Source organism: Rhinoderma darwinii, chromosome 9 (assembly GCF_050947455.1).
Source record: "Rhinoderma darwinii isolate aRhiDar2 chromosome 9, aRhiDar2.hap1, whole genome shotgun sequence".
NCBI classification, from domain to species: domain Eukaryota; kingdom Metazoa; phylum Chordata; class Amphibia; order Anura; family Rhinodermatidae; genus Rhinoderma; species Rhinoderma darwinii.
Window position 1 is genome coordinate 99,837,073 of NC_134695.1, and position 13,192 is coordinate 99,850,264.

Consider the following 13,192-nt stretch of genomic DNA (forward strand, 5'->3'; position numbering starts at 1 on the left):
TTGTATGGTGACGCTGGAGGAGACTGTCAGCAAGATTGGGTGGTGATGATGGAGAAGACCGTTAGCAAGATTGTATGGTGACGCTGGAGGAGACTGTCAGCAAGATTGTATGGTGACACTGGAGGAGACTGTCTGCAGGATTGTACGGTGACGCTGGAGGAGACTGTCAGCAAGATTGGGTGGTGATGCTGGAGGAGACAGTTAGCAAGATTTTATGGTGACGCTGGAGGAGACTGTCAGCAGAATTGTTTGGTGGCTCTGGAGGAGACTGTCAGCAAGATTGTATGGTGACGCTGGAGGAGACTGTCAGCAGGATTGTATGGTGACGCTGGAGGAGACTGTCAGCAGTATTGGGTGGTGATGCTGGAGGAGACTGTCAGCAAGATTGGGTGGTGATGCTGGAGGAGACTGTCAGCAGGATTGTATGGTGACGCTGGAGGAGACTGTCAGCAAGATTGGGTGGTGATGATGGAGAAGACTGTTAGCAAGATTGTATGGTGATGCTGGAGGAGACTGTCTGCAGGATTGTATGGTGATGCTGGAGGAGACTGTCAGCAAAATCGGGTGGTGATGCCGGAGGAGACTGTCAGCAGAATTGTATGGTGATGCTGGAGGAGACTGTCAGCAAGATTGGGTGGTGATGATGGAGAAGACCGTTAGCAAGATTGTATGGTGACGCTGGAGGAGACTGTCTGTAGGATTGTACGGTGACGCTGGAGGAGACTGTCAGCAAGATTGGGTGGTGATGCTGGAGGAGACTGTCAGCAGAATTGTATGGTGACGCTGGAGGAGACTGTCAGCAAGATTGGGTGGTGATGATGGAGAAGACTGTTAGCAAGATTGTATGGTGACGCTGGAGGAGACTGTCAGCAGGATTGTTTGGTGACTCTGGAGGAGACTGTCAGCAAGATTGGGTGGTGATGCTGGAGGAGACTGTCAGCAGGATTGTATGGTGACGCTGGAGGAGACTGTCAGCAGGATTGGGTGGGGATGATGGATGAGACTGTTAGCAAGATTGTATGGTGATGCTGGAGGAGACTGCCAGCAGTATTGGGTGGTGATGCTGGAGGAGACTGTCAGCAAAATTGGGTGGTGATGATGGAGGAGACTGTTAGCAAGATTGTATGGTGACGCTGGAGGAGACTGTCAGCAAGATTGGGGGGTGATACTGGAGGAGACTGTCAGCGGGATTGTATGGAGACGTTGGAGGAGACTGTCAGCAAGATTGGGTGGTGATGATGGAGGAGACTGTTAGCAAGATTGTATGGTGACGCTGTAGGAGACTGTCAGCAGGATTGTATCGTGATGGTGGAGGAGACTGTCAGCAAGAGTAGGTGGTGATGCTGGAGGAGACTGTCCGCAGGATTGTATGGTGATGTTGGAGGAGACTGTCAGCAGGATTGTATGGTGACGCTGGAGGAGACTGTCAGCAGGATTGTATGGTGATGTTGGAGGAGACTGTCAGCAGCATTGTATGGTGACGCTGGAGGAGACTGTCAGCAGGATTGTATGGTGATGTTGGAGGAGACTGTCAGCAGCATTGTATGGTGACGCTGGAGGAGACGGTCAGCACGATTAGGTGGTGATGATGGAGGAGACTGTAAGCAAGATTGTATGGTGATGCTGGAGGAGACTGTCAGCAAGATTGTATGGTGACGCTGGAGGAGACTGTCAGCAGGATTGTATGGTGACACTGGAGGAGACTGTTAGCAAGATTGTATGGTGACGCTGGAGGAGACTGTCAGCAAGATTGGGTGGTGATGCTGGAGGAGAATGTGAGCAAGAGTGGGTGGTGATGCTGGAGGAGACTGTCCGCAGGATTAGGTGGTGACGCTGGAGGAGACTGTCAGAAGGATTGTATGGTGACACTGGAGGAGACTGTCAGCACGATTAGGTGGTGACGCTGGAGGAGACTGTCAGAAGGATTGTATGGTGACACTGGAGGAGACTGTCAGCAAGATTGGGTGGTGATGCTGGAGGAGACTGTCAGCAGGATTGTATGGTGACGCTGGAGGAGACTGTCAGCAAGATTGGGTGGGGATGATGGAGGAGACTGTCAGCAGGATTGTATGGTGATGCTGGAGGAGACTGTCAGCAAGATTGGGTGGGGATGATGGAGGAGACTGTCAGCAAGATTGGGTGGGGACGCATCACCATACAATCTTGCTGACAGTCTCCTCCAGCATCACCACCCTATACTGCTGACAGTCTACTCCAGCGTCCCCATACAATCCTGCTGACAGTCTCACCCAGCGTCCGCATACAATCCTGCTGACAGTCTCCTCCAGCATCACCATACAATCCTGCTGACAGTCTCCTCCATCGTCCCCATACAATCTTGCTGACAGTCTCCTCCGCAGTAGGGGAGACTATGACACCACTCTGTGATAGGAATAACCATCTGCTGCTGACAGTCTCCTCCCCGACCTCCTGCTGACGGATACATCACCTCCTTACCCGATCACAGTCCGCACACCGTCCACACTGACAATACATCTCACACTCAGCACTGCTATATACATACACACACACACTCAGCTCTACTACACAGACACACACACACTCAGCTCTACAAGTACATCTGACAAGCTTAGCTCCGCACACCGTCCACACTGAGAATACATCTAGCGACAGGGAGGGCGGCCATTCGGGGGGGGGCATTGGGTGGGGGGCCTGTCGGGTGGGGGAGCCCATCGGGGGTCACGAGAGCGGTGGTCTCTGAGAGAGAGAGGAGCGCCCGATTGCCATCAATAAAATTCATCCTTATCATTCCCCAGGGTCGTTGAAGTTTGCTTTATTGTATCTTATTGGAAAAAAAAAAAAAAAGTCTACAAGAAGCTTACAAAACACCTACAGGGCTTAAAGATGAAAAATATAAAGGAATTGCAAAGGCATTAGATGTATAGATGTACCATAAAGCATGGAAAAGACAGCCACCAATACATGGAGAAAATGTGGAACCACAGGAGAATTGCCATACTCCATGAAGAAAACTTTGCTTTGTTTCTTAAAGCTCCACATTGGTTTTTCCAAAGCTTACTCATAGCATTTTAGATCCATCTTACTGCATCTGATATACAAGCAGTTTTCGGTTGGATTCTACTGGAAAGCAATGTTCTCCACGGAGCTTAGAAACTCGGTATAAAAAAATGTCAAAGGTATTAGATTTGCCATGGACTCTGTGAAGACGATCATCAATTAGTGGGGAACGCATGGCACCACAGAGATATTGAAAAAGATCATGATGTTCTTCAATTTGGATGATAAGACAAGGAGAACATATATTAGGGAGGCAACCAAGATTTTTACAGCAAAGAGTTGCACAAAGGAAGGAAAATTCCAATTGGCAATCATTTCAACAAAGGCAAAGATAGAGGATATCCCAATACAACATGAAGAAAACATGGCGCTTTCTAAAACTTCTTGAAGCACCACACTGGTTTCCAAAGTAGAGTCAAAGCATTTCAGTGTTTGACCCTTACTCTGACCTTAGCCTTGCCTCTGGATTCTGCCTTCATCTTTCTCCTTCGTATTTGTTGTCAAGTACTCCGACCGCCTGGTTTTGACCCCTGGCTCGAGTTCTGATTACGTCTTCATCTCATCCTTCGGTTTGTTGCGTCTTGACCGCACCCTCGGTGACATTCTCTGGTTTAGTTCCTAATATTGCCTTTGCTTCGGCTTTGGATGTTCATAGCAGCATACCCGCCTCCAATGGGTGACTACACTGGGGACCATAACTTTAGAATTACACCAGTATCTCCGGCAGCCACAAAGAAAGTGAAACTGAGCGGTGGCCGAGCATGCGCAGTATCTCTACATTCACATACGGCACTCGGGGACACATATTCTCAGGATTGGCAGGCGTCCAAGCAGTCAGACCCCCACCATTTAGACATTTATCACCTATTCTGTGAATAGGTGATAAATGATGATTATGGGAAACCCCTTTAAAGGTTAGAGGGAAAATTTCCTCCCAGCGCCAACCCAACTAGGATCCACTTCTCCCATGAGAATCGTAAGAGAGACTATTTATATTTTTCTTGTACTGAAATCCGATTGTCAACCTTTTCAACAAAGATATAGATAGAGTAGATTCACTATGCTACATGAAGAAAACATGGTGCTTTCCGAAGCTCCACACTGGCTTCCAAAACATGTTCGTAGCATTTCAGATCCGACTTGCCGGCCCTTAAGCTTTAGTGTCAAAGATAAAACATAAGTTGTTTTTTATTTAGAAACTGATTGTACCCTATTACATTACGGTTTGTCAGCAAACATGACTGTGGTATAAGCCACACATGGTAAATAAAAGAGCAGCGATTCTAGCTCCGCTCTGTAGCTAAGCCAACAATCCAAGCTCCAATATCATGACTTCAACGACTCTTCAAAATGTTGTGACTGCTCCAAACTAAATTAAAATGTGCTGTGGACGAGAGACGTGTACTTTGATGCAAATCAAAATGAATTGTTCATGAAGAATCTGAAAAATAAACTATTTTATAGAAGTATCCATTTCTTTTGTCATGTACCATAATTATAAAATCCACAAAACATCTACAAAATCAGTGATTTCTTCCCAATGGACAAGTCTGTGGAGGAGAATTCAACCACAAAAATTAACATTACACTTACACTCCCAATAAAATGTCTGGAAAACACATAGGCCGACATTTACTAATGCTGTCTCATAGTTAGACAGCGTAAACGTAGACCAAGTAGGCACAAAATGCGCCAAATTTACCACCGTGGTGCATGCTGTATGATCATTTTGGCTCATCTTGAAGGACCTGTAGACACTTTTCTATTCCTTATGCCGCTTTTGATTTGGCTTATTTTGTGCCAGATTTTTGGTAAATTTTTGGCACATAATGGCACATTTAAGCCGCACCCACTTTCCAGCAAGCCTTGCCTATTTATTGCTAAGCCATGACCTCCTTTTAAAAATTGTCTAGTAAGGTGCAAACATCAATCTTACGCCAAACTGCGCCAATTTGAACCAACTTGCGTCAAAATTTGGCACATTTTTCAACACTGTCTAGACCCAGACACAGTAGAAAATCTGCCCGTTAGATTCAACAAAGAATTAATCTCTAATCTGAGATCCAGTGCGGGGATCTGCTAGTTTGCCGCATATTCACCACCCGAGACACCCGGGAAATAGATGATTATGCAGTCGGCTCCTCACTTCCCCTAAAATTTCGTTTTATACGGCCGCCATTCAGATTAAGCAGCTCTCCATTCTCACGAGTCCTGAGCGGGGGACGTCCCTATGCCCTAATAGGGCATATGAACAAGGGTTGTACTTATTGGACAAATCCTTTTCAGTCTACCTCTTACTGGGGTTAATTTGCCTCAGTATATATGTGGCAATTATCTAATAATCTTTCCTACTGTAATTGAAATTGGATGTACATGCACTGACATAATGTTGAAATTGTATGGTGATTTTATATACAGTGGCTGAATAAGCCAAGCTGCAGTGTAAAGCATGGTAAAGGACAGAGCCTTAGCTTGAAGATCTGAAGAAACGGCAGGTGGATTTCAAAGTACCCCACACTTCCAAAAGACAATGCAGCAAAAATAAAGTCAGTGATCCTAGCTGTGTCCTAATGAAGCAGAGGTAGAGAGCAGAAAATAAAAAGCTCATGACCATTATCCATTTTTAACTAAAGAAGATGAAACTTATAACCGGTTGACCCTTTTCTCTATTGAATTGGAAATGGGAAAGTGCAACGATGGACTGTATATGTGCCAAAATCCATCTTTAGGGAAGGGTGCCATCTGACGCGGAGTTCTCACCTTGCCTTATGGATGGTTGAACCTATAAATCTGGTGAAAATACAAATAACACAGTTCCTTCTAACCAAGTAATTTTTTTTAAAGGGCTGCTAAACAGACAGTGACACTAGCGGTGGAGGTAGCTGTCCATCTGCAGACCACCGATGTGCCACAAATATGTTTTCTCGATTAATAAATGTTACCTAATGTATATTAAATAAGATAACAGCGGCTAAGATAAGAAAAGGACTATTAGTTATCTGTAATAAAAGAAGGCAGTGACATGAGCAGAACTGCCGTGGAAGAGCAATGGGAAATTTTAAAATGTTCTATTAAGTGGTGTTGCAAATTTACTAATAAATCTAAAGAAATACTTGATTTGTAGATTTTATTTAAAAAAAAAAATCTAATTTGCAATCCTCCCCACTGTTTACAAGCAGGAAGAATGCAAAGCTCTTCATCGCCACCTACTGGCAAGGCTGCAAGTACAGTGTTTTTTAATTAGTTTTTTTTTTCTCAGAAGTTCCTTATATCCTATGCATTGGTTTAAAACATCAAATACTGGTTAAATTGGTAAAATGTTATTCCATAACAAATATTTCTCCCATTTGACAAATAGGGATAAGTTTTCAGTTTCCATTCCTAGGAATAAAAGTAGTGAGTAATTAAAGCAGATATTATATAAGACCGTTGCATAACTTTTGTTGTTAGGTTTAAGTTTTATTTACATATTACCCCAAAAAAATAAAACCCCCGTGTAAAGGACCTGTATAAATATTAATTGTCTAATGTACTTTATACCGGATGTCCCATCAGGACCTTCCCCTTTTGTTTGCTCATCTGATCTTTAGGGGTCCAGGGGTCATAAGCGATGGAAGCGGCCAGTCCGTCCTCATTTCTTGTAGGGAAAATGATTCATGTCTATAAGTGATCATGTTATACACGGTGGCACTGAGTTCTCCAGGACGAGAGACGCTCTTTGACGCTGCTCTCCACTCAAGGGAATTTTCCCATTGGCCCGGGGAGATGAGATTTGCAAATGAGGGAATTTGCAGACCCAAAATCTGCAGTGTATTACAATAGCAGCAAAGTGGATGAGAATTTAAAAATCTCATCCACACACTGCCGAAAATTTTCCCGTGGAGAAATTGACCCTTGGTATGGATTTTTTCATCTGCAGCATCTCAGTTTATGCCGCGGAATGGTTGTATATTTGTTGCAGACGTTCCCTTTTGAAAGCATCATCCCAAGAGGCCGCCAGCACAGACACCAGCCCTGGGAGGAGGGACATTTCACTATGGGAGACCAGGGGAGGTGAGTATGGACTGGGGTAGGCACCTCCTGCTATATTCTTTTCAACCATTTAAAGGGGTTGTCGGCTGTGGGACCACCCAACAACCAAGGGTGGACTAACCATTTGGTTAGTTCCCGTCGGCCCAAGACCCTTAATACCCGGGAGTAAGCCACTAAGTATTCAGTTTCCCGTGCTGCACCACCACAGGGGAGAATAATCATTGCACAGTCTTTATTAAAATTTATGAGCCCACGACCTTAAATGCCCAGGAGCCCACCACCAAGTGTTCAGTTTCCCCTGCAGCACTAATACCGGAAAAAATCAGCATCGCACATTTCTTATTGAAATATATGGACTGTCCCTGTAATGCATGGACATGCCGGGTCCTCAAGAGTAGAAATACAATTTGGAGAATGAACTCTCTGAATCCTAACCCTTCCCGGCCAACTTGCTTTCCAACCTGTTATTCATTTAAACCTGGGTCATGCAATGGTACACAACTGGTGTGGTCTTAAGACAAGGCCATAGGCCATGACTCAATATGTCAACGAGATGGCAGCCACCAAAAGCCATTGTTGATGGCAACGTTTTTGTGATCCAACACTGTCATGAAGTATTTCTATCCCATGTTAGTTAATTAAATTGACCAATTATTCAATGGTAGCAAAATAGTTTGTATTGACTTCTAGTAAACTTGGGTTGGGTTGCCCAATATTCTGCACCAGGCATCATACATTGGAGGTAGATATGAAGATATGAAGCCCTAACTTAGAATAAAGTACTTGTCCCTGGCCATTTTTTCACTTTCACTGCATGGTATAGTAGTGGTCTCCAAACTGTGGATCTCCAGCTGTTGCAAAACGACAACTACCTGCATGCCCTGACTGCCATGTTGAGAGTTGTAGTTTTGGAGCAGCCACAGACTGGAGATTACTGAACCATAAACCAATTAGCTATACATCAGAACTGGACGGTAGGCCTGCATTAAATATTACCACCCAGAAATGAAGAACATAAACATTACTATATAAAAAAAATATACTGTATAGAGCACAAAAAATTGAATGTTTAAACACAGATATTTTTTTTTAGAAAAAATTGTTTATTCAGTCTGAAAGTTTTTTTTAAACGAATATAATAAATAATTACAGCATTTTGGGCCGTAAATCTGGGACATGAAGAACAAATATTTAAAAATATCTGACATTACAAAGAGGTTAGTGGTATTTTTGGCCGGTGCTATGAAATTTTCTTGTGTTGTCGCTGACTTATTTATTCACTCAGCTAAAAATCATTCAGATTTATGACCGCATAGATTTGCATTATCACATTTATGAGCTTTGAGACAAAATGTGGCTTTCATAGAAGCGTAGACTGTAGTTCATGGACGAATATTAGGAAAGACTAATGAAAAGAAATATTAAAACAAAAAATATACATTTATGTAAATTAACCATATCAATTAATGAATTTAGTAAAAAGAGAACATTTTACTATGACTTGTGTGGAACATTACTGGTACAAAGTGTTATGCTATATGCAGGGATGGGGTATAACACAGAGATTTTCTCTTTAGGGTTTTTTTTAATCCTTCTGTTATTCTCCACCCCTCAGGTCCTGCACTAGACAAAACACAGAGCATTCCTTTAAGGGCCGGTTCACATCTGCATTGGAGGCTCCGTTTGGGGTCTCCCTGCTGGAATTACCTAAAACAATATCTCAGCATGCTGGGATATTCATTCCGATAAAACCCCGAACACCCTGACAAAAACCTGATGGAACCCATTAAAGTCAATGGGTTCCGTCGGGCATTCATGGTGCCCGTCATACAACGGAAGCGGCATTTCCAGTATTATCGTGTTTCTGCTTCTTTGAAAGGGGCAAAACAAGGGAAACCCCGACGCAAGCGTGAACACGCAATAACAGGTTTTTTTTAGCCCTTTATAAGAGACAGCAAATGAAGAAAAAAATTGTGCGCGCGGAGGGGTCAATGTCTCTCTCTTTAATTGACATTGAGCAGGATGAAAACTAATTTTTTTCTAATCTTTTTTTTCAAATTTTGAGTTTAAGAGTTTGTTAGGGATCACACAAGTATTACATATTTAAATATATAAAAATATTGGCTTAGATCTTTTTGACGTAATTATATTTGAACTTTGACTTTTTACTAAAAATGTCCAAGAGGCCAGAAAATCCTGTTGATTCAAATTCACTACAATCCTATGGAAGCCTGACTAATGGTACTGGATTGTAATAATAGTGTGAAGACCATATGTTCTCGAAAACATCACTCCTTCTTTGGGTAGAACAAAAAGAAGATTTCCATAACTTGACTTCATTCAGTTAAAATGGTTTTGTCCAGTCATATTGCTTATGGTGATAACTCAAGAACCCAAAATTGCAAAATATAATGTATGACCAGTGATAGACCAGTGGCCAACCCTGGCCCTAAAATGCCCCCAACAGGTCATATTTTGAGGATTTCCATAGTTTTACTAAGACGAGATAGTATTTTCTGTATGGGATATCCGGAAATCATGACCTTTTTGGGGTTACTTGCGAAGTAGAGTTGAGAAACGCTGTGATAGACAATAACTGAAAACATGGACATCTACATGGACATCTACACCTTACCTTGTGTGTTGTAGGTGATGTATGCAGACCACATTATGTTTACAGTACATTTTATATATAATTGTATTTGCATTCGAAAAGAGACTCAAATTTTGATATCATCATGGACGGGGCTCTTCTAGGCAGAGATGTTAGGTCTGTCTGGATATTGTTTCATTAAAATTATGTCAGGCCATTGAATATTGGCCAGAGTAAAAGATTATTTTGCCGGAAATCCCACAGAGCGGCTCAGGATCATCCAACTTTCTGTCATGTCCCTGTATTAACCATTATCGTGAGCATTGTGAGCCATCTATGACAAATGGAATAAGAGACACAGTAAGAGAAAAGTCGATGCCTTGTAATGGAAAGATTAGGAGCTGCGTCTCACCTGCCAGGATTTGCTTCCTGTCTTAAAAAAAAAAAGTAATCAAACTTTCATTTGTTTGGCCTTAAAATTAATAATCTCTCCATTATAGAAAGATTTCCTATTCATACATTATACAACAAATGCTACACCTTGAAGACATCTCTCAGGGATAACTTTGGTTCTATTCTTAATATTGTTCTGAGTCAACAATGCCAAAACTATCATGCCAGAAAATAAACAAGATTATGGAAGTTTAAGGTCAGTACTTCCACGGATGCTTATTACTAGACGTTACACTAATAGTAGACAAAGAATGGACAAGGGGCAACTTTACACTTAATGTGGACCATCTGTACCACTATTAGTACACCAAGCTTCCCCAATGAGGAGCTTCAGACTACACAGCAAGACTTCTGTTAAAGGGGGAGGTCCAGACTACACAGCCAGACTGCTGTTAAAGGGGAGGTCCAGACTACACAGCCAGACTGCTGTTATAGTCCTGTTACAGTGGAAGGAATAGACTACACAGTCAGAGTGATATCATGGGGAAAGCTCCAGACTACACCACAACAGCTATTATAGGGGGTGCTACAGACTACAGAGCGAGACTGCTGTTATAGGGGGTGCTCCAGACTACACAATTAGACAGCTGTTATAGGGAGCACTCCAGACTACACAATCAGACTGTTTTTTTAGGGAGCGCTCTAGACTACACCATCAGACTGCTGTTATAGGGAGTGCTCCAGACTATACAATCAGAATGCTGTTATAGACAGCGTTCCAGACTACACAATCAGACTGCTGTTATAGGGGGCACCCCAGACAAAACAGTCAGACTACTTATATACAAGGAGCTCCAGACTACACAGCCAGACTGCTGTTATAGGGGAAGGGCCAGACTACACAGCCAGAATACCTTTATAGGGAGCACTCCAGACTAATAAGCCAGAGTGCTGTTATAGTGTGAGCTCATAACTATACAACCAGGCTTCTGTTATAGGGGGCGCTCCAGACCACACAGCCAGACTGCTGTTACAGGGGAGCTCCAGACCACACAGACAGACTGCTGTTATAGGGGAAGGTGCAGACTACACATCCAGACTGCTGTTATAGGGGGTGCTCCAGACTACAGTTATAGGGGAAGTTGTACACAGTCAGAATGCTGTTATAGGGGGCGCTCCAGACTACACAGTCAGACTGCTGTTATAGGAGGCGCTACGGACTGCACATCCAGATTGATGTTATAGGGGGTTCTCCAGACAACGCGGCCACACTTCTAGACAGTAGCCTACGGATGTTTGTTTCATCTTTCCCCTGGAGTAGTTACTGTAAAAGACAAACAAAGCTTATGAAATTATTTTACAACTGTAAAATATTTAGATTTACCAGATATTTATTAATAGTAATTTTAAAATTAACCTACATTTTATAAAGCACTTCCCCATGTGTGGGCATGCTCAATGACTTCACCATATTGTTATATATTAGCATAAAAGTTTTCCACAGGAGAACATGTGTGGTCACAATCTCAAAACGAACAAGGGAGGGCAGAGGACGCCAATAGAACACAAGGAAAAGCACCACTGTGGACGTCTGTGAGTAAACCCGCTGGCACAGCTGTGTTTTGTTACAGTACCACATTAGAACACATAAAAAATTCTTTAAATATGCCACTAAAGTGAATCTCACTCATCTACAGGGAGACAAGCATTACTTCACCACATTCACAAATTCAAAACATGTTTGCATGAAGTCGACATATAGAATAAATCTAAGAACCGGCCAGATCACAACACAAATAATTTATAACACATTGGGGTTATAAGGCAATCCTCTAATAATATTTTAAATGCCGTGTGAACTAAATACATGACTTATAAGGTCTTTGACATGCAGCAAAGTTGGGTTCAATGATTTAGTGGCGCTACAGTATGGAAAAAGTGTAATATGTCTCTCGATATAGCAGATTTTACAGTTTAAAGATCATTGGAAGGGAGCTCGACAGCTGTTTTGGCGCTGCAAACAATTATCCTCAATTCCCCAAATCCACATAGATTTGTATTTGTCAGTATAAAAACATGTGCGGACCATGAAACATTAAGGAAATATATAAAGATTGAATGAGCTCTGGAATGAATACCCCATCATCTCGCAGACCACCTAATTGTCATCTAAGCTATAGTGGACCCCAAGATTGGCCTCTATATCTCTGAAGATCCTTCTATCAGTAGGTTTAAAGGGAAATCCACTCAAAGTGATGTTCTGACAGGTCATGGATTTATGTGAGAAGATCACAGTAGTGGAATCTGAGTTGAATGGCCACCACTGATTTCCAGAATGAAAGGCTCTATAGAATTCCTTAAATCCCTTTGCCACTGCTCAGAGGTTTCTGTTCCTGAAAATATGTTAGAACTTTCTAAGAAAACTGTCATGAATCTGAATGGGCCTATAGTTCTGCTAGATATCCAGCAAGAGAAATCTATGTGCTGGTGTCTCATCAAGATAACCCTTTTGGAATGGAAGCTGGCGCGGGTCCGGCTTCTCAAACCGTATGACGATCATTTGCCAGGGAAGCTCCTCCGGCTACACATCTTCCCTGCGGTGACAACTGTAGGGAAAATGTAGCATTACATGCTGGCCATTAAGATGAATGGTCATCCATTTAAAGCATAGACACCCCAGGTACTCTTGTAAAGCAACTCTCAAGTGTGCAAGAGCCGGGGGCCTGAACCCCCTGTTCCTCCTCACATATAGGAGAAGTAGGTACAAGAGAAAAACACATAGATAACATCATGGAGACAGTTGCATGAGAAGAAAGAGACAGCGGGGTAATAGCCGAATTAGAGCATCTAATAATAATAAATAGAGAAGAATTGTGAAGGATTAATGGACAACCAAGAGGATGCGAACAACAGCGAGGTAAAGTCGGAAAGGAGATTGTTACCCTTCAGAATGGAAAAGGAGAGGAAAGAAACAGGAGGAGGAGAGTTAGCATTATGGAAAGGTTTGAACATCACAGAGAGAAACCTTGTGATTATGTGGTGGATCCAGGAGAAGACGAAGTGGAACATCAAGAAGAAATAGCCAGAGAAATTGAAAACATCAGTGATGAAAGATCAGAAAGAGAAAAAGGAGAG